Genomic DNA, 20,108 nt, shown 5'->3' on the forward strand with positions numbered 1-20,108 from the left:
AGATCTATTATAATTAAGTAGAGTAGGATAGAATATAACCATTGAACATAAACACAAGATCAAAATAAAAGGAACAACTGCACAAGTACATCTAGCAATGACACCCAACTATTGGATCTCAATGGTATAGGAAACACTACCACCTAACCTTGTGGAACCTAAATAGCCCACTCCCACCATGCTAAGGAGATACTCTCAAGTCCCATACAAATATCAATCCCAAAAGTCATAACATTAATCTAGGCCAAGGAAAACATGATAGCAATCTATCTCAAGAGTACCAAGACACAAGTAACATCTAATCCTAGAGGAAATAAAGACACGTAGAAAATATACTATGTAAGTGGGCAAGTGTCATCAGATGAACCAACTCTAATGTTACCTTGGTAGTCTCTCTAAACTTTCACCCCCTACTGACTCTATGCAACATCGGTATCATTTCTTACAAACAAGGCATACTAACAAGGCAAGGTCACAATCAAGCATCCTCTCTACTCCCATCCTAGCCTGTACTAGCAGTTGAGGCATGGGAAAGGTAATCCATTGACTCTTATTAATTCATTTAAAACCCATTTAATAAAATGTTATCACATATTAATACAACCAACAATGGGTTACCTAGGAATCCTGTTTAGGGCTTCAAACTCCATTGCAAGACACTTCCCAACATGCATAAAGACAACCTACCTTAGGCTCATAGAAGAAAATCTCATAAGGTTATAATGACCACATCAGTCCTAGACAAGCATCTGGTAATCACAATATAACCACAAATTCATATCTCAAAGATCAAATCACATAACTATCCAGCATCACATACAACATCAGAAAAAAAAAACTCCCAGGCCTTTGGTAAACATCCAAAAGTGATTGTTGATGTTTTGGTAGCTTTAGTAGGATAAACCTATGAGATAAAAGAGAAATTAATTAAAATGATATATATGTGTATAAAATTAAATTAAGTTTTCAATTATATTAATCATATTGTTAAATAGACATGTCCCATTAAGGGACATGCCTCTTCTCTTGGTTTATTCCTCATATAAATACAAGGATGCTATCATTTGGAAAACACATACCAAATATGGTTGTGCTTAGTACATTTGCAGAGATTTGAAAATAATAAAATGGTATTAGAATAGTTTGATTCCTATCTATTAGAAGGAGAATATAAATCTAAGTAGACCATAACACTACAGATACAAGTTCGATGCTTGATGACAAAATACTTTTTGTCCAAGAAATTTAGAACATCATCCGCTATCATGGCATAGTAGTTAGTAACATCTGCAAGATATGCTTTCATTAACATAACTTCACTCTTGATTTCAAACGTCCCCACACCATACTTTTTAGATGGCAATGAAATGATTGGAAATGTTGGGATTGTCAGGGATTTTGGAGTAGAGATGATATTCAATAAACATTAGACATTCATCTTGGGTACAACCACAAACTATTCATCACTCCAAACTCTCTCTCGTAAAGGCTTAATGTGTAAGTTGGCGATGGCAAAAACTCTTGAAACACTCACACTAGATGAGATTGCAATGCTTTGAATTATTCACATGTCCATTTATACCTAGATGGGAGAGCCTCCCAACATGTTTCATGCCTTCCCAACATGTTTAATGTCTCCCCCAATAAATAATTGAAAATGGCATCACTTTTACCAATATTCCCCTTGGGTTCTCTTTCTATCTTATCCATGCCCAATTTTGATTTTATGTGTGTTATCATAGTCATGCAGGATGGATTTCATTGAAGTTACAAATAAGAAAAGGAGAAGAGCATAAATTGTGTTTCTAAGGTGAGAGAAAAATAAGATAGTGAAAGTACCCAAAGCCCTGCTGATGATGGTGCACATGGACACTACAAAAAATTCTCATGTTGTTAGATATGATATGAGAATATGATTCATTGTGAAGCTGATTACAAAGTTTAAAAAAATTTGTAGCAAGAAATGTGTATTGAGCTTTATTGCACATGCATTGCCACCTTAGCAAGACCCCACCATAGGTACACATGTCAATGTCCTAATGAACAAGACCATCAAAAGATTTGGATGTTGGACACTGTGCTAACAATGTTGAGATCAAGTAGACTACTATGTGATTGAGATGTTGAAAATCATGTCAAGAGATGGGTGACATCATCACTCAAGTCCACCATTCTATGTACTAAAGTTACATAGGGAGGGAGGTTTATTAAGATGTGGGTACTTGATCCCTTGAAAGTAAGTATGATAATATATTATCTAAGCTCATTAATATTAGTATGTAATACATACTTTAAATTTCTAAGCTCTTTGATATTAGTACGTAATACATACTTCAAATTTCATGCATCTAAAATATTTTAATATGCATGGTAAATATTTATTTACCTTGCATCATTAGTATGTTAGTGTATATGATAGGTATTTTAATATGAAAATATAAGTATGTGAACCGATGATATTTAAGCTTTGATAATTTAAGGATTAATTGATGGTAGAAAGATAGTATTATAGTTTTGCATGGATTTAATTAATTAAAGCTTTTATATTGATAGTTTAGGAACTTTACTCATCTCTATATGAATAGCTATGTGCCATCTAAATAAATGACTAAGTTGAGTATTTTATTTGTCTCTCTCTTATTTTTAATTTCAATACATACTATAGGAGTAATGTGTCTTGATCTTTTCCTCTGAGAATGATATTAGAGGAAGAGGGAGATTGAGATTTAGAGGGAGTTTGACACATATGTTTGAAGGAGTGGATAGATGATATGATTTAGCTAGCCTTCTATGATCTTGATTATATTTATTTAGAGGGAGGAAACCATTGTGATGGATTCTCCAATGATCTACAAATTATACCAGTTAAGAGGATTGTGATTCATGAATATACCTCTTGACTATGTGATTTTAATGGGCCTACCCCTATGTACATCATGAAGAAGTGACAACTTCCAAATGATGTCACTTGTATTTGTAGAAGTTATTGTAAGGTGGTGATGTTACAATAAATTGTATTATGATATCAAAAAAATTGAATATATGGTGAATGTCTTGCATCTCAACATTCTGGGAGGCCATTACTCAAAGAGTACTTGGTGAATATCATTGATATTATAGGAGACCAAAAATCTTGATATCAAATGTGATATCAAACCTTATTTTGAGTACTTGGTGAATATCATTGATATTCTAGGAGGCCAATACTCTTGATATCAGATGTGATATCAAACCTTATTTTGAGTACTTGGTGAATATCATTGATATTATGGGAGGCCAATACTCTTGATATCAAATGTGTTATCTATATGCACCCTAAAATGGTCAACTAGACTATGGTCTCCCATTCTTCAAGTACAATATTTTCAATTCAAATCAATTTTCTTGATCAAATCATAATTGTAATACCCCAAAATTGGCTCATTTCCATTAAACCAATTCTGGTCTATTCTGATCAATCCTAAGACCTATTCTAATAGGCAATTCTTATTCTGCTACTCACTACTTGACTTAATTGTTAAATGCAGAAAATCTTAATCTGCATTACTCACACTCTTTATTTAATTCCTAAGTATTGACTCAAATTAGCTACATTAAACCCATTGATTAAATTAAATTTAATTATAAGTGTTTATACTTTAATTAAATTAAATTACTTCTTTAGCTAATGTACAAAAGAATTAAATATATTTGATTTAATTAAATATTCTCATTCTAATTGTTGAATTTAATTATTCAATTTAGAATACTCAATTATGAGGTCATATTTAATTTCCTTAAATCAAATATCTTCTCCAATATTCTCTCTTCAATTCAAAAATGGAAACTCTCAGTTGAGTGAAATCATAAAAGGAATTAAAATAGTTAACTTCTTATTCCACTCAAAAGAAATCAATTAACTTCCTTTTCATGAGGAAACTTTCCATTCTAACTGAATCTCATTGCTAATCTTGACCGTCCATCCAAATTGATCTTGACCATTGATTAGTTCTTAGATTCTATTTAAGAAGCTCTCAATTCCTCATTTCAAAGAGAAGAGAGGTTGAATTCTCATGCTATTGAATTGTTGTCAGATTGCATACTCACTTTCATAGCTTTATATGTGCTTTTGCTTAATATCTTAGTATCATTTTAGATTAAAAAATGTATACATGTAGCTTAATTTCTTCTATTTCTTTTTAGATTAATGTTTACAATTCATATAGATTAATTTTCATAATCATATAGTTGCATTCAAAACCCTTCGTTCTAGATGGTCTGATTACCTGTACCTCAAATCTGAGAGCATAAACAGGTAAAATCCACTTAGATAGAAGGCAACAAGTTGTCTTGCAGGACTCCTCTTGGGTGAACAATTTCATGTTCATTCTAGGATGAATCCGCAAATAAGGACTGTGTTGAAGTGTGTGTGTTAAACAGAGGCCACATTTACACACATACAATAATCAATTCAATTATTTTAATATTTCCTAAGGTTTGATCATTTCACCAATAATCTTATTCAATTAAAAGAAAATATCCCTTTTAAATAAATAAAATAATCTTATTTAATTAAAATAAAATCTCTCTTTTAATTAAATAATTTTATCTTGTTTAATTAAAATCTCTCTTTTAATTAAATAATTTTATCTTATTTCATTAAAATATCTCTTTTAATTAAATTATCTTATCTTATTTAATTAAAAGAAAATCCCTCTTTTAATTAAATAAATAAATCCCCACTTAAAAGCTCTCTTTTTTATGAAAAAAGGAAGTAAATTAAATAGATCAAATAAAAATAAATAAATATTCCTTTTTTGCACATATTTCTAAGTGGTGGGCTTTTTCCTCTCACTTGCCTTTTTAGGGATTTATCCCACATTGGTCTTGAGGATGCATTCCTCTCCACACTTTCCTTTGTAAGGAGCCCTCTCCTTCTCATTTTTAGAGATCAATATTTTATTGTTATGCTGTAGGTTTGGAGAGCGATTTTGGAGGAGAGCTTGAGCACTTGAGCTTGGACATTGCAACTTCTCTTTTCTTGTCTTCTTCTCTCATGCATCCATGGCAATCCATTTAGATTACTCTTGGACTTGCATGTTAGATTAGACTTATATTTCCTTTCATAGAATAATCTTGCATTTGCATTTCCTTTCATAGATTAGGTTTCTTTCATGTGTTATTATCATATAGAATAGCTTCCATTTTCATTTGCATGCATATTTGATGATCATGGAGACTAGAACTCTTGCTTTTCCTCTTTGAATCTCTCATTTTATGGTATCCTTGCATGAGAAAAAACTAGGTCTAAACTAAGAAAGATATTTTATTCCAAGTGGTTGATGTTAGTCCCTTGCGTACAATATCTTACTCGATAGACCATGGATTCACGATATGCAAGCAGTGTCATCTACCTATCATCAGTGTGTTAAGTTCCCTTACAATGGAATAGAGATTTTTATAGCTAGGGATAACACTTTATTTGTTAACTCAATTTCAGCAAGTGCTCATGTTCCCCAAAATAGAGAAGCATAAGACTTCAATGCAACCTTAGCTAAATGTAAAGACAAGTTGAAGTTAGTAGACCTTGGCATGGGGGGCTATCAAATCAACTCCCTTACAACACTACCATTTTCACCTAGGTCTTATGGCAAGGCTCACAAGAAATGAGACCTTCCTCTTGAGCTATGACTTTATTTAGGATGGTTGTAGAGTCTTCAGTTCCTATTCAAGATGAGAAAGAAGAGATGGTTGTTAGAAACTGGATTTTTAGAGAAGAGAAATACATGCACAATTAGAACTTTTCTCCCTCTCCTAAGGCTTATGGAAGAGGGTATACTTTTTTAAAATAGATGGGCTATCCTGGACATGGCCCTCTTAGTCACAAATTGGATGCTAGAGTCGAACCCCTTAATTATGCTCTTTTTGGATGCAAGTCTAAGGAGACGGTTGGCCTAGGATTTGTGAATTGAACCAAGAACACTAATATTCTTGATGAGTCAACTAGTGAAGATGAATTAAAATACATACCTAATTTTACAAATCAGCAAGATATGTGTGAAGATTGGATCCCTTCCACTAATTTTCTCTTGGGGAGATTCAGATAGTCCAATCACTCATGAGACAATTGCAACATTAGAACAAGATGAATTAGATGTAGAAGATCCTATTAGAGGACGTCAATGAAAGAATCTTGTTCATTTGATGGAAAGAGAAGGTATTACCCTTGATGATATTATAGCTTCCACATAAAGACGTCCCAAATCTTCATGGTGTAAAAATCCTAGTTGAAGTTCAAAAACAAGTTCATATCAGTATGAGTGGGAGTCCTTCTCAGAGCCTTCCATAGTTGACATGGATATTGATTTCATCCACATTTATAGTTCTCAACCTAAGATAGCTGACAAGTCATGTGTAGGATTAGAAGATTTGTACCCACATGTTGCCTTAGTGCATGATTCTTCACTTTTTAGGACAAATCCCGATTTGGGTAACTTAGAGGGATACTTGATAGACTTTGACTCTTTGGTCACTAGAGATGATATAATTCACATTTACAACCTTGAACCAGTCATTGAATTACCTCTTGTTCATCCTAACCTCATTGATTGGTCCTAACGCTATCAAGAACCTTAGCTCTTCAACATTTCAAAATGATTATGAGATAGCTTTTTACTTGAATACCATTGAACTTGTAGTCTCTTCCACTAGTGAACTGACTACCAACATAACAAAGCTAGACATCAGGTACCTTAGTCACAAAATAAAAAGAAAAGAAAATCGAAAGAATAGGAGTTTCGATGGTGAAAACCATTATGTGGTGGTGTCAGAACCAAAAAAGAAAAAAAATAAATGACTTATCCAAGGGTGAAAACCTCTCTGACGCACCTAAGGATGAGGTACTTGATCATCTCCTAGCTACTTTTAAGATAGATCTTTAGTGCTTATTGAACCAACACAAGTAGTTAATTTGGGTATAGATGAGGCTCTACAAATAGTACACTTGGCTTAGTCCTTGTCACCACAAGAAAAAGAAGCTTACACCAAGTTCTTATAGAAAAAGAAGCTCAAATTTGCATGGACTTATTCAGATATTCTAGGGTTGGACACTAATCTTATCATGCATCACTTGTCCATAGCTTTGGGTTTCAAACCAATTAAATAGAAATTGAGAAAGATGCATCCTCACATAGCTCTCCTAGTCAAAGAAGAATTAGAAAAACTATTGAGTGCTAGATTTATATGAGCTATAGCTTATGTAGAATGGATCTCAAAGATAGCACTTGTACCTAAACATGAAATATCCATCTGTGTATGCACAAATTTACGAGATCTTAACAAAGTTTTCCCAAAAGATGATTTTCCACTTCCAAACATAGACATGATAGTGGATATGACTGCGGGTTATGAGATTTATTCCTCAATGGATGGTTTTTTTGGATACAATCAGATCAAGATAGCTCCTAAAGATCAAGAAAAGACTACATTCACTTGTGAATGGGGTACCTATTGTTGGAACATTATGGCTTTTGGATTAAAAAATGTAGGAGCCACCTATCAATGGGCTATGACCACCATTTTTAATGACATGATGCATAAAAAAGTGGAAGATTATGTGGATGACACCTTGACCAAGTCTAAGAAATGAGACACACACTTATATGATTTAGAATTCATTCTAGATTGCAAGGAACAATTTCAATTAAGGTTAAATCCTAAAAAGTGTGCATTTGGAGTCACCTTTGGAAAACTGATCGGATTCATCATTTCAAAAAGAGGAATAGAGTTAGACCTTGAAAAAGTTCAAGAAATCATAGACATGCCACCTCCTAGAAATATTCGTGAAATGAGGAGTCTTCAAGGACATCTTTAGTCCATAAGAAGATTCATTTCACAGTTGGTAGATAGAGATCAACCTTTCAACAAGAACTTACACAAAGGAGTCAAATGTATTTGGAATGAGGGTTGTCAAAAACCAAATCAAGAAATACTTGGCAAATCCTCCTATTTTAATGCCCCCTATCCCAGGGAAGCCACTTACTCTATACATTTTAGCAACATAATATTCGTTGGGGGCATAACTCGCTCAACTTGATGAACATGGGAAAGAAAGAGGAATATACTACATTAACTACACTCTTATTTCATATGAGGTTAACTACACCAGCATTGAGAAAGCCTTCCTTGTAGGTGTGTTTGCTTCCCAAAAGTTGTGACATTGCATGCTTGCGCACACTATATACCTCATAGAAAAAATAGATCCAGTCAAGTATTTACTAGGAAAGGATGCCCTCATTGGTAGACTTTCTAAATGGATGATGATCCTTTTAGAGTTTGACATAGAGTACATTGAGCGTAAAGAAATCAAAGGACAAGCCATAGAAGATCAAGTGGCTAATTTCCCAATACAAGATAATGCACCTATTCAAGTTGACTTACCAGATGAAAACATCATGTATATGACTGAAAGAACATGAAAGATATTCTTTGATGGATCCTTTATGAAAAATGGTTTAGGAGTTGGTGTGTTGTTTTTTTCTCCTCATGGGTACACAATTCCCAAGTCTTACAAGTTATTGTTCCCATGTACAAACAACATTGCTGAGTATGAAGCTTTGAAAAATAGACTTAAGATGGCCATAGAATGAAGAATCACAAAGTTACACATCTATGGGGATTCACAACTGACAATCAACCAAGTCAATGATGAATATCAAATTAAAAATGAGAAAATGGTACCTTACAAGAAAATGGTTAATTCCTTGAAATGATACTTCACATTTTTCATGTTTCAGCAAATCCCTAGAGAAAAAAAACAATAGTTGATGCTATGGCTATACTTGATTCACTCCTTGAGTTAGAGCAACATGAATCTAGATTTGAATTCCAAGTGGAAGAGCTACATCACCCTATCTATGACTCCCAAGAAAGTCATTTCATTTGTAGCCTTGTTGGTTGTGAGTCATCTCATTACGGTGCCAATTACTCATACCTTTGTGATGGAATTATACCTGAAACCTTACCCAAAATGCTTCTAGCAATTCCCTTATCTCTGGTGATTTTTATAGGAGGGGTCTAGATGGAACACTTCTTAGATGCTTAGAAAAGGAAGAATCCAATCAAGCGTTAGTTGACATCCATGAGGGCATCTATGTGGGACATTCCAATGGTCTTTTCATGGCCCAAAGTTTGGTTAGGGTGGGGTACTATTGACCTATGATGCAAATTGATGTAGTATCTTTTGCAAAGTTATGTGAAAAGTGTCAAAAACATGGTAACTCAATACATGCTCTAGACAAGAAGCCCTTTCCCTCTATATCTCATTGGCCATTTTGAAACTGGGCCTTTAATATTGTTGGGTAGATTCATCCCAAGGACACAAGTTTATTATTACTACTACTAATTACTTCACTAAATGGGTAGAATTTGTTCCACTTTTTGTTGCCTAGTGCACGACAATCTCTCTATTCATTCTAAACCATATCATCTATCAATATGGAGTGCCTTCCAAGATTATTAGTGACAATGAAGGCCAGTTCAAAAATAAATGTTGGTCTTAGATTGGTTTTGACAATTGAATTTCAACACACTTAACTAATTCTTAAGTTGATGTTGAGTATAATACAGAAGTCAAGCTATAGTGTGTGCCGAGCTAGAGATTTGATAGGTGTCAAGCAAAGTTCAAGTGCCGAGTGATAAGTGATGCCGAGTCGCTATAGGTGTCGAGAAAAGTATAGATGCCGAGTGAAATAGAATCACTATAAGAGCTGAGTGAGATATAAATCCTATATGTGCCAAGCATCAACAATTAGTAAGTGCCGAGTAACACAAAATTAGCATATGAGTTTGTGCCTTCACAAACTCAGATGTAAACCATTTTTTTTTATAGGCTGGCTCAGGATGAATCTTGAGGATCTTGAAGATAAGATCAAATCTTTTGTATTACCTATATAATCATCATGTAGCCAATCAAAAAAATGGAGAAAGAAAGCAACCAATAGGAAAAGTGAAAGAATTGAGCTAGAAAAGGAGAATGAATATTGATCGTAGATTCATAACTAACCCTAAGTCTTCAAAGCCTTTATAAGTAGGATGAAACCTCATTTTGTGTATGGATGTGAGAAGTGTATGGGTGAATTATAGTGAAGTTTAGAGGGGTGTAAAGACTTAGAAAGAACAAAACAACATTGTAGAATTTAGTTGATTAAGATCAGAGTATCAGAATTTCAAAGAGAGACATATCAGATCAAGCAAGGATCAGAACAAATAGAGCAGAATGAGGATCTGGAATCAATAATTGAAGATTGCAAGTCATTAGGTCAAGACTTTCTAATACTCTCTAGCCATTTTATTAGGAATGAAAATCCTATGATGATAGGTTGGTTTAATAGCCATGTTGTAAGCCTTTCAACATAGTGTTAAATCCTTTAATAGGGTAACATTCCAAGTGTGTGTTTGTAAATTCTTTAACCAAGTCGCTTTTAACAAGGTGTAAAGTCTTTAATAGGACAAGCCTTTTATAGGGAAAACCATTGGAAGTGGTCAAACTTTGTAACCCTGAACAATTACATATTGTTGCAATGATACTTTGTGGGTGTCATCCCCACCCCAGTTTTACCTTCACATTTTGGAGGGTTTCTAGGTTACTATATTCTTGTGTTATCTATTTTCATGTATGTCTTTACTTTTATGTTTATTAGATGAATTAGGTGCATGTGAATGATTTTAGAAAAAGGGTTTTGAAAAGGTTAAAGTTAGTTACTTCTGATTCACCGCCCCCCTCTTAGAAGTAAATCTTCCCAATTGTAAATTCCAACAATTGGTATCAAATCCAAGTTCTCACAAGAAGGAGCTTCACATCTTGGAGAAAAGATCTAAAAATGGAAGTCTACGAACTTTGGGAGATTATAGAGAATCAAGCAATTGATGTACAACTTGCTTTACATACTTTGGAAGAAGCTAGAGAAGAATTGAGAAAATCCATAAAGAGAAGAAGAGAGATTGCCATAGCTAAGAATGATACACAACATAAGGAGATTGACACATCAAAAATATTTGCAAATGGAGATTCCAAAGATTTTGATGCAACAATAGTAGACGTAATGGAGAAGAATAGAGCTCAAGCAAAAGAAATCAGAACACTCAAGCTTGGACAAGAATCACAAGCCATGATGATTTGTGAGGTGACTAAATAGAAGAAAGAGCCATTGAAGATAAGGCTATGCTAGAAGATGACAAGAGAAATCTTGCAATAGACTAGAAGAAAAGTCAGTTGAACTTGCAAGAATTTCAAACATGCAGCTAGACACCCTAAGCTAGATGATGAATGCACACCATGAACTGAATATCAAGGACATTGAGATCTCTACAGTGAAGATGCAAAATGAACAACTGCAAAATGACCTGAAAAGAGAGAAGGAGATTTTAGAAAGCTTCAACAAACCAAATGAGGCCATCAAGTACTTTGAGAAACTACTTGAAATTACCAAGGGCTAGCAATGATACTTCAGGACTAGGATACACCAACACTAAACAAGGAGAGTCATCCAAGATTGTAGAAGAAAGAAGTAACAAAGGTAAGAACACTAAATCCACTTGTCATTTTTGTGGTAAAAAGAGACATACCTCTAATGTATGCAGGAACAAGAATGCCCATCACCACGAAAAACCTAAGAATGTGAGTCACTGTCATAAGTGTAACAAGCAAGGACATCAAGCACATCAGTGTAGGACTAGGACTATCAGAACACCAAGATTTTAAGGTCACTACTAAAATTGCAAAAAGTATGGACATATATCTTTTGAGTGTATTTCAAAGCCTATGTGGACACCTAATCAGTCAGCAAGGGGAAATTAACATGGACATCAATACAATTGGGACTACAACACCAGGTATAGATGTCATTACTATCAAGAATATGGAAACATTCCTAAAAATTGCATTAAAAAATATTTTAGTGGAAACTACAGTAGATGGTTGAGTCAAACCACATGTTTTAGTTGTTTGAAGACTGGTCATATCAGCAGGAATTACCAAACAAGGTCAAAGGAACCCAACTCAGAGATCAACAAAGGAAAAGGAAAGGTAGATGTTGAACATATCAGAGGAGAAATGAATAAAACATGGAAGAAGAAAGATGAGAGTAGCATAGCAAATGAAGAGTTTACTTCACCTAAAAGGTCAAGTGGTCACACTTCATTAAACTAAGTAGAAGAAGGCATGAGGGACTGATTTACAAAGCTTTATCATACATTAGTTCCTAAACAAGCAAGTACTGAAAAGAAGATATCAACATGAATAGAGATGCAAAGTTAAAACTTCAAGATTTCATAAGTGTTACCGAGTTGTCCTTAGATGTCGAGTAAAATTCTAGTACAAGTTGAGTTGATTGCCAAAATAAGTAGAAGCCAAATGATTAGATGCAGTTGAGTTGGTAGTGGAAGTTGAGTGAAGAGAAATTTTAGTTGAAGCCGAGTGAGTGACACTTCTGTGGATGTCGAGTGGTGAAAATACAACGGAAGCTGAATAATGTAGAAATGCTTGAGAAGCTGAGTGGACAACTGTAAATGTACTAAGCATTAAATTCTATGAAAATAGGATATATTATCATATTTTGAATCATTTTTCTTCATCGCAAACAAAGAGAAAAGATGGAGAAGAGTGCAGAATGACTTCAAAGAAGAGAATCCAACATTTGAGTCAATTTCAATAGTGATTCAACATAGTTTCATCGAATTTGAGGTATTTACATTTGTGTCGAGTTACACATTTTCACATTTTCTTTGTGTTCAAATCCTAGATTGCACAAATTGATTCTAGCTCTAATAAAAAATAGGAGAAAGAGTTGTTTACAGTACAACTAGTGTCAAATGAAGTAAAAAAACTAAATTTTTGGCCAATCCCAGAAGTAGCATATAAAAATGACCTAGCCAGAGCCCTATCTATTATACCCCCTAAGGTAATTATGGTCCAAGATGTTATAAGATGTTACAACTATAAAATTGGAGCCATAAGAGGCATGGAGATGAGGGAAGCCTATGAGAGATTGTGTGAAAATGGTGTTTTGAAAGAAGAGTATCAAATCGTTGAGAAGAAGGGTTTGACGCATACCCTAGAATTCCCCATAGTTTTCAAAATTGAATGGATCAGGCTAGTACTTAGTAGGATACATGATGGAATTTTATGGTTGGAGGATGGTCTAGTAAAAATAACAAAGAGAATTGTACATAGAGTGATAGGGTACCCAAACCTAGATTGGCCAAACACCCTTAGGAGTGATTCTAAGGAAGCAATTAAAAAGAATACTAGTGCCAAGTGGAACAAGAGAGGAATGACAATAGACACTATTCAAGACCCTCTTGTTGACTTTGCTATTAGGGTTATTACACACAAATTTTACCAATGTAGCAAACTTAATAGTGTACCATGCATTGTAGTGGATGTGGGTTACAAATTAGTGACAAAGGATCATACTTATGATCTTGTAGAACTACAATTGCAACAAATCAATAAAAACTTACCAGCAATAAGGAGAACCAAGGGAGCACAGTGCAAGTTTGGTGCAATTTTGATTGTCATATTCTTCTATGTACAGAATGAATTTCCTTCTTTTGGAAAAGTTGTCTGGAAAGAAAATAGGTCTATCATAGCTCAAGTTAATGAATATATAGAACAAATGGGAGCTAATTTTGAGACCTTAATGACCAGTTATTTTGAAGACTTCAAGAAGACCATGAAGCAAAGGCTAAGAATACCAGTTTCATTGGTAGAAAAGCATGTAAATTATGTATGCTTTCTTGTAGATATTGACTACACCTATATTCAAGCTGCTACACCAAGAGTTAGATGGTTAAGACCTCTTGGCTATGAAATAAATATAGATGGGGCATCAGAAGCTATAACTACACTACTAGCTGAGGAAGTAGAGAAAAGTGCACAAAATTTTGGTACATTTGATGTGGTTAGATTAAAGGTGGATATGGAGTTAAAGACTACCTCCACACTAAAGAATAAGGACAAACTTGTAAAGAAACTTAAAGCTAAATTTGGCGAGGGCACTGTAGAAGAAGAAGAAGAAGCAGAAGATGATGAAGAAAAACAAGGATAGGAGACACTTGCGTTGACCCAAGGCATGGGTAAGGATGCAAAAGAAGAAGAAGGTGTCAACTAGGAAGCACCCAAGGCTGGACCTAAGAAGAGAAAAGCACAAAAACAACCTGTTGCACAACCCGAGGGGAAGAAGAAAGCAATAAAGTTGAGCCTAGCCAAGCCAACTACAAGGGTAGATACAAGGGAAACAACACAAGTGGCAAAGGAACAAGGGAAGGAAAAAGCCACAAAGCAAGGAGGGTCTGCAGAATGAAAGAAAAGAAGAAAATATGTTGCACCCCTAGAGTCAGATGAAGAAAAGACAGAATTTGACAATAATCAATTCAGATTGGTAAGACATTCTACCAAGTCTAATTTGGAAAATGTTTGTGATAACATTAGAGATAATGCAAATTTAACTGGTTTAAAGACTATCGGTTTTAATAAATTGTCAAGAGAAGAACAAAACATAGTGGAAGAGTCCATCTACACTATGATGGCCAAGTTCAAGACTTCCCCACTTGAACTTGACAATTGAATGCCTAAGGAGCTAAGCTCCATTGTAGAGAATAAATGGCATCACTGCCTTAATATGGAGAAGGAAATAAGGGAGTCAACATTGGCTCATGTGATGCTAGACCTTACTAAAGGTCAAATAAGCAAGGCCAGTAAGAAACATGGAAGCAAATTTGTACCCAAATATAGAGCCTTTAGCATTTTATAGAATAAAATAGAGGATGTTGTAAAGAAATCCACACAAATGTAGAAATTAATATATGGATTGACTACTATAAAGGAAGGGAAAGAAGATCCCTTTGAGGGAAGAAATAATGAGGAAGAATAGGAAAATGAAAAAGATGAAGAAAGAGAGAAAGAAAAAGAAGAGATAACAGTGGAGAAGACACAACAAGGTGAAGAGGCAACAACTAAGGAGTAGTAGCCAAAATAGAGTGTCCAAGACACCCAATTTCCACCACCAAGTCCTCCACATACAAAACCTATAGAAACTATAATTATCAAGGATGTTCCTGACACCTCAGGTCAGAACATCAATCCATTGACTGTAGAGGATCTCAAAAGATCCTTCACCAAACGACATTGCAATCACAATTATGCACAAATCCTATTTTGGTGAGTGTGGAAGAATTAAAAAAGGTTGTAGGAGAGATTACTAAGGAGAATGTGAATAGAAAAGAATCACCTTCACAACCTCCCACAACTATAGATGATCAACCAAAAGGGCAAGTAGCACAAGACACAACTGCTAAGGTTGATCCCACAGTAATGGCAACAACAACAACTACCGAGGAGCCAGTGAAGGAGCAGACAAGACAAGATCTTCCTACAGTGCAAAGCCAAGGTGCACCTCCTCAAATCATTTTCATTGATCAAGGCAATAGAGAAGAAGATAAGGAAGAGGAGAAAACCCCCAAGGAAAGAGAGCAAGAGGCAATACAAACACTGGTAAATTTTCCTACTTTAGGGACTCCTACCAAGCAGCGGAGCCCTGATGCAGTTCCTCTACAAATCTCAGCACCAGGCTCAAGCTCCACCAAGGTAGCAAGGGTACTTCGCTATGGAGACCCTACACTTGATGAGGAAATAGTCATACCTAGTTATGACTACAAAACAATGAACTTGGCATAGATAAATGAAGTGCAAGAGGCACTTGAGAGTAAGAAGAAGTAGGAGATACTAAAAAATGAGTATAGACAAAAGCAAGCATTGGTAGAAATCAAAGACATATTCCTTGATGCATTTAGCTTGCCTGTACTTGATGAAACAAAGCCCGTCATGGAGCAATTGTCCAACATAGTGGACCAGGTACAAAATGAAGACTTTGATACTAATGTCAAATTATTAGAATCATCTGAAAATAAATTTCAAATAAAAGTTAATGAGAAGATATCTAGTGAGATAGCATTTTCACAAGTGGAACTAGCTAAAAAGGTCGAGAAAGTTAAAATAGTACTTGAGAATATATTCTCATTGTACTCCAAATTGTGTGACTCATCATATTTCACACAAGAAACTAGCTAGAGAATACTAAGCTTGGAATGCAATATTAAGATATCTAGCACACAACTACATAAAGATCCAGCTCAAAGTGAGAAGCATTTTGCCACAATGATTCACAATTAGAAGGAGTTAACTATATTAACAATAGAAGAGGCCAATGTTAAGGTCAAATTGATACAAATACAATCTACTATTACCTTGCATCTGGAAGTACTACATAAAGAAGTGGCCTATGCAGAAAATGCTTTAAAGAAAGACTCTAATCTTTCTACCTTAGAAGGCCTAGTACATCTTGCAATAGAGACATTGATCTAGCTCAAAGCACTTGAAATAGCATTAGACAATTGGGATGCTTCTCTAAAGATGATAATGGAGGTAAATAAAACATTTTTGGCTAAATATTCTATTCATTCTTAGGACCCTTTGACATAAGTGTCAAAAAGGGGGAGATATTCATTATGCATATAATAAGAATGGGGGAGATAATACATTCTTTGATGGAGGTAATAAAGAATATCCAAAGGGGGAGATATTCATGTAACATAATTTTGAAGAAGAAATAAGGGAATAAAGCCAAAAGGATGTAAAAACTACAAGAAGATGTGAAAAGGAGAGCAAAAACAAAGGGGGAGTACAAACAAAGAAGAAACAAGGTACACAGAAACAGAGGCAAAGGAATGATAAGGTAGATAATGAAATACCAGCATGAGACAAATTTAGTTTAATGGAATTTTGGTTACAAAATGGCACATCAGCTCAGGGGGAGTTACAAATTTTGGAGGTATATAGTCTTCTACAAAATTTTGAACAAGTTTTTGAAGTTTTGTACATATGCTGAACAGAATATGTAGTATACTCATAAAAACTAGATTTATAATGTTTAGTTAAGTGTTTTTGCCACTCATGTCAAAGGGGGAGATTGTTAGTCTTAGATTGATTTTAAAATTTAGTGTCAACACACTTACCCAATTCTTAAGTTGATGCCAAGAATAATATAGAAATCGAGCTACAATGTGCACTAAGCCAGACATTCAATAGGTGCCGCATGAACTTTAGGTGTCGAGCAAAGTTCAAGTGCTGAGTGATAAGTGATGCCAAGTCACTATAGGTGCCAAGCAAAGTATAGATGCTGAGTGAAACATAATCACTATAGGAGCCGAGTGAGACAAAAATCCTATATGTGTCGAGCATCAACAATTAGTAAGTGCCAAGTAACACAGAATCAACATATGACTTTGTGCCTTCACAAACTCAGATGTAAACCATTTTATTTTTTTTGGGTCGACTTAGGATGAATCTTGAAGGATCTTGAAGATAAAATCAAATCTTTTGCATTACCTATTTAATCAGCATGTAGCCAATCAAAAAAATGGAGAAAGCATGCAACCGATAGGAAAAGTGAAAGAATTGAGTGGGAAAAGGAGAATGAATATTGATTGTAAATTCATACCTAACCCTAAGTCTTCAAAACCTTTATAAGGAGGAAAAAACCTCATTTTGTGTATGGATGTGAGAAGTGTATGGGTGAATTATAGCAAAGTTCAAAGGGGTGAAAAGACTTAGAAAGAATAGAACAACATTGTAGAATTCAGTTGATCAAGAACAGAGTATCAGAATTTCGAAGAGAGAGATATCAGATCAAGCAAGGATCAGAATAGATAGAGCAGAATGAGGATCTGGAATCAGCAATTGAAGATTGCAAGTTATTAGGTCAAGACTTTCTAATAATCTCTAGCCATTATATTAGGAATGAAAATTCTATGATGATAGGTTGGTTTAATAGCCATGTTGTAAGCCTTTCAACAAGGTGCTAAATCCTTTAACAGGGTAACATTCCAAGTGAGTGTTTGTAAATCCTTTAACCATGTCTCTTGTAACAGGGTGTAAAGTCTTTAATAGGACATGCCTTTCACAGGGCAAACCATTGGAAGTGGTCAAACTTTGTAACCTTGAACAGTTACATATTGTTGCAGTGATACTTTGTGGGTGTCATCCCCACCCCAATTTTACTTTCTCATTTTGGAGGGTTTTTGGGTTACCAAATTCTTATTTTATCTATTTTCATGCATGTCTTTACTTTCATGTTTATTAGATGAATTAGATGCATGTGAATGATTTTAGAAAAAGGGTTTTGAAAAGGTTAAAGTTACTTTTGATTCACCCCCCCCGTCAGAAGTAAATCTTCCCACTTGTAAATTCCAACAATAAAGACCTTAAACAACTCTATAAGAAATTCAAGATAAACAAAATTGGTCCTCCATTTACTTTCTGCAAGGAGATGGTCAAGCAGTGGCATCAAACAGAACCACTCTTAAAATCCTACATAGAACAATTTGTAAGAGTGGTAGAGATTGGCACTTATAGATAAATCTAGCTTTGTGGGCCTATAGAATGAGTATTTATACTCCTACTGGGGCTACTCCTTTTGCCCTTACATATGGCATTGAAGTGGTGTTACCTTTAGAGGTTGAGATTCCTTTACTTAGGAATTCCCTCAAAGGTCTAGTTATAGATGAAGACTATCTCACCATGAGACTTCAAGAGTTAGAACTTCTAGATGAGAAACGTCAAGCATCATTTGACCATATGAGGGTTTATCAAAAGCACATGTTCAAACCCTTCAAAAAAGAGTTTTCCCTAGAGAATTCCAAGTGGGAGATCTTTTCCTACATGAAAATCCTATGAATCAACAACATAGAGATAAAAAGGGAAAATTTGAACCTAATTGTTTTGGACCTTACATCTTTACAACAACCTTTGGGTCAGGTGCTTATTTACTATCTACATCAATGAAAAAGTAGCTCCCTAATCCTATCAATTTCTTGCATGTGAAGAAGTTCCATCCATGATGCCCATTTTGTTTGGGGGCATCCTTTGTACATACTTATCGATCCTAAAAAAATCTTTAAAAATGATATATTATCAAAAATTCTAAAAATTAGAAAATATCTTGAAAAAATGATCATTTTACTGAAAATCTAGCAATAGTTCCTTTGATGTATCTCCAAAAAATATATATATTGCAAATTTTGTTTTTTTTTAAATGAAAAAAATAAATATAAAAACAAATTGCAATAAAATTCAAGTGGTGAAAGCTTGGAAATAGGCGCTAGTTGAGGCCTTTGCACCCTTGATTTTTCATGTGATCTTACCTACATGCAAGCATTGAATCCTTATCCTTGGAACTCAGTATTAGTTAACACGCTTAAATTTTTTAACACAAAATTTAATGCTTGAGCTATATCATGATCTTTTCTTTGCGTGCTGACTGTTATTGATTTTTGTTGAGTGTCCTTGTCTAATAAATCTCTCTGGTATGCATATCTAGAGGACTTGGGACATGGGACATGTTTTTATTTTCTTTCTACTTGTGGGTGTGGTCTTGAAACTCTAGAGTGTCTCTTGTTGTCCCCTTGAAACACTTAGGAGATTTGAGGCATCATCCTTGAATGTTTTTGCACAATCGTTCTTATGGTCATCTTGATATCTATGCCTTGATGCAAGCATGGTTTTGCTACATTAAATTGGGTAAGCTAACATCAAAGTCATCTTGAACTTTATGTCTTTGATTCTTATTTTAGAATCTTTCCACATTCCAATATGATATAAATCACATTCATATCTTCATAGTTGTGCTTGTGACTAGTGATGATTGTGTGATTTTTTGATGTTCATTAATAGTGGCCCAATGATGAAAATAAGTTCCTTAACATTCTCTAATGAATGATGTGTTGACACGAAGGTCAAGTTTGTTTATTAGTGACTCACATTTAGTCAATTGGTTAGCAGCTATCAAGCTTATCTTGCAGTTTACAGTGTTAACTAAGAAATCCAATTACTACCGAGTTCTATAGTTGCTACCAAGTTTCAGAGTCTACCTTTAGTTCATGCTAAGTAGTATCTACCAAGTTCATTAATAACAGTGCAAACTGAGCTTCACAGTACTAACCAAGTTGCATAGTGTCAACTGTGCTCTCTAGTGTCTACCAAGTTCGTGGTGTCAGTGATGTGAATCTAGTGT

The sequence above is a fragment of the Cupressus sempervirens genome, chromosome 4 (assembly GCF_028749045.1).
Source record: "Cupressus sempervirens isolate cs-2001-9-10 chromosome 4, ASM2874904v1, whole genome shotgun sequence".
Lineage (NCBI taxonomy): Eukaryota > Viridiplantae > Streptophyta > Pinopsida > Cupressales > Cupressaceae > Cupressus > Cupressus sempervirens.